This window comes from Protobothrops mucrosquamatus, unplaced genomic scaffold (genome assembly GCF_001527695.2).
Source record: "Protobothrops mucrosquamatus isolate PMUCROS unplaced genomic scaffold, P.Mucros_1.0 scaffold1897, whole genome shotgun sequence".
Lineage (NCBI taxonomy): Eukaryota > Metazoa > Chordata > Lepidosauria > Squamata > Viperidae > Protobothrops > Protobothrops mucrosquamatus.
In genome coordinates, this window is record NW_015388023.1 from 54,417 (window position 1) to 57,817 (window position 3,401).

At 38.5% G+C, this 3,401-nt stretch overlaps 1 pseudogene; it reads right to left on the reverse strand.

The window, feature by feature from the left end:
• Positions 1–3,401, reverse strand: part of LOC114923097 — a 20,980-nt pseudogene that overhangs the window by 10,185 nt on the left and 7,394 nt on the right.

The following is a 3,401-nucleotide window of genomic DNA, read 5'->3' on the forward strand; positions in this document are numbered from 1 at the left end:
CTCAGGATCCAAAAAGATCTTGACAAACTGGAACAATGGGACCTATCCAACAAAACGAGTTTTAATGTGGAGAAAAGCAAAATTTTACATTTAGGCAGGAAAAATAAAAAATATAAGTACAGATTAGGTGAGACCTGGCTCAAAAATAGTAACTGTGAGAGGGACCTTGGAATCCTAGTGGACGATCACTTGACTATGAACCAGCAATGTGCTGCAGCAGTGAAAAAAGCTAATACAATCCTGGGTTGCATAAACAGAGGTATAGAATCAACATCACACAAACTATTTGTACCACTTTATAAAACCATAGTTAGACCACACCTGGAATACTGCAACCAATTTTGGCCACCATACTACAAAAAAGATGTTGAGATCTTGGAAAAAGTTCAGAGAAGAGCAACTAAGATGATCCAAGGCTTGGAGACTAAAACACATGAAGAATGGTTGCAGAACTTGGTTTTGGCTAGTCTAAAGAAAAGAAGAAATAGGGGTGATATGATAGCAATATTCCAGTATTTGAGAGGCTGCCAGAAAGAAGAGGGAGTCAAATTATTCTCCAAAGCACCAGATGGCAGGGCAAGAAACAATGGTTGGAAACTGATCAAAGAGAGAAGCAACCTGGAACTAAGGAGAAAGTTCCTAACAGTGAGGACAATTAACCAGTGGAATAGCTTCCCTTCAGAAATCGTGGGTGCTCCATCACTGGAGGTTTTTAAGAAAAGACTGGACAGTCACTTGTCTAACATGGTATAGGTTCTCCTGCTTGAGGTCCCTTCTATTCTATTCTATTCTATTCTATTCTATTCTATTCTATTCTATTCTATTCTATTCTATTCTAAAACAAATTCAAAAACCACACATTGGAATTTATTTGAAAAGTTCAGCTCGACTGTTATCAACACTTACTAGAACCATATACCCAAAAATGTTTTAGAAAAGTTGAAGTTGAGATCTTGTAGGATTTTAAAATACAGAGCAATATTTGAAAGTGTTACACTTATTGGACTTGACACCACTGACTGCAAACTCCCCCACCCACCCCACTGTACCTCCTGGATTCAGAAGCCTGCAGTTAGAACATTTCCAAACAAAACTCCATGACGTTCACTGTAGGAGTAGAGATAATCATCATCATTGTCATTATCATCATCAACTTTTGATTATTTTCCTGTGATGGTTGGCTTGTGAACTGGTGGAACTATGGCACTCTTACACTGTTCCTTCTGGGTGAGAGGAAGGAAAGGACCCTTCTACCAGATAAAGAGCAGCAGGAGAGGGAATCTATGAGATTTTGTTTATATGAATGTGTTGTACTGAGTGTGTTTGTGTGTTGCAGTTTGTAAGTAGGATGTGGATCAGTAGACTGAAGACACTGAAAGCTAATGTTTTCAGTGGGGTAAATGTGTGTTATGTATGTGTACACTTTGAGAGGAAGCAACTAAATTTCATTTTTAATGTGTGCCATTGTGCCCATAGGAAAAAAAATGACAATAAAGGTTATCTATCTATCTATTTTTGAAGAAGAAAAACCACAAGCTGAGTTATATAGCAATGGATCAAGGAAGGAACAGATCTTTGTGCAAGAACATCCACTGCATTCAGAGCTGATTCACTGATGGAATTTCTTCTTTGTTAATTACCTGGATCTCTGATGGACTTAAGCACAAATCTCCAGCCTTGGAAGCAAAAGGGTGGTTTGCCCAGTTAAGATGGCCATTAAGGTGGAGAACGGAGAGGGAGTCACACTGGGGATGTCCTCATGATTGTTTGTGTGGTGCGTCTGAACTTGTTTTTGGAATAACCTATCTGGGAAAAGTGCCTTATATGTGTCCTGAGAAGGAAAGAAAAAGGAAGGAAGAAGCAATTTGGTTCCATTTCTTTTTTGAGTTACTATTATAAATTGACTGATTCTTCCTTCTGGGTGAGGGCCATAGGAGGAGTTGGTGGTAGATGAAGGAAGGGCTCCTCTACCCAATGAAGAGCAGCAGGGCAGGGAGTCTATGAAATTTGTTTATATGAAGGTGTTGTACTTTGTGTGTGTGTGTGTGTGTGTTGCAGTATGAAGGAGGTGGTAGATGGGTACACTGATGACAATGAAAGCTATATTTCAAGTGGAGTAAAATCCTAAAGAACCTTTTATTTAAAACAGATCAATCATAGTAGAACTGATGGGAAAAGTTGTAACTGAATAAAACACATGCTGGAGATGCATTTCTCCAATTGTCACTGAGTGGCTTCACAATACTGAATGCCCATAATACTTTCATCAATTATCTTACTGGGGCAGAGTTAGAGAGGGGTCGGTGTGCGGAGCTGTGTTGGCAGCCCAAATTATCTATGATCAACAATGCCTCTCCATCTTTCTTTGACATCCAATTTACTGTTGGTATAGTTGGCTATTGGTTGAGGTATTTGCAGCTCAGATGCTTCATTTTCAAGGCTACCCTGGAGAGTTCTCTTCAGAGGACCACTGATGATCACTGCAGGTCGACCTACAACCAGACTCAATCCAGCAGCTTCAGATGATTCTGAAGTTCATTTAAAGTTCACTGAAGTGTTAAAAAAGTCTTTATCTGGCTACAGAGTAAGCCTCCTTCAATCTATCAGCAGCAGATTTTTCAGACAATGTCTTTGGTGAGACAAGAGGAAAGCCTCTTTCAGTTTTTTTATCAATCCTGGAAAGAAATGTTCTGATTTTCAGCAAGAGAGACAACAGGTTTAATCTATTACAATGACTGACTGGACTAATTATTACTGAGAATAAAATATTCTAGCAGAAAATGAAGAAAGAGTAAAGGTGCTTATGGTTTTTAGTTGTGTTTTCTTGCTACTACAACTTCCTGCATGTTGATAGGAATTAGGAACCATTACACTGGAACAAGCAGCCACTGGATTATATCTTCCTTCCAATTTGAACTTGGAGTTTTAACATAGAAAACGAAAACAAATTTATTTTACAATTTATATCTCAATTTACAAATGAGATATTTTATTGACTTATTCTCAGTGAACTCTACTTTACATAGATCGGGGGGGGGGTGTTCTTCCCCTTGGAAGAAGCCAAATTTCCAAAAAGAAATGTGTCTGAGAGACATCTTTAAAACAATAAAATGTTGAATGTTTTTGTTTTTCAAATTGAGTGTTAAATCCCATGATTATATTGGATGTGTTGTGCATTTTTACCGGAGATGAGTTATACTGCTGTTCCTTCATCTTTTGATTTCATAGCATGGACTCTTCCCTGAAATTTTCCAAATTGTTTTCTCAGCCCATCCTTGAACCAGATAACCAGGGCAGCACAAACAATTGGGAGACAAAAAGCACAGAGTATTCCAGCTACAGCTGACATTTTCATATTAGCTTTAGCCTGTATCTTAACTGGAGGTGGCCCACTGTCTATG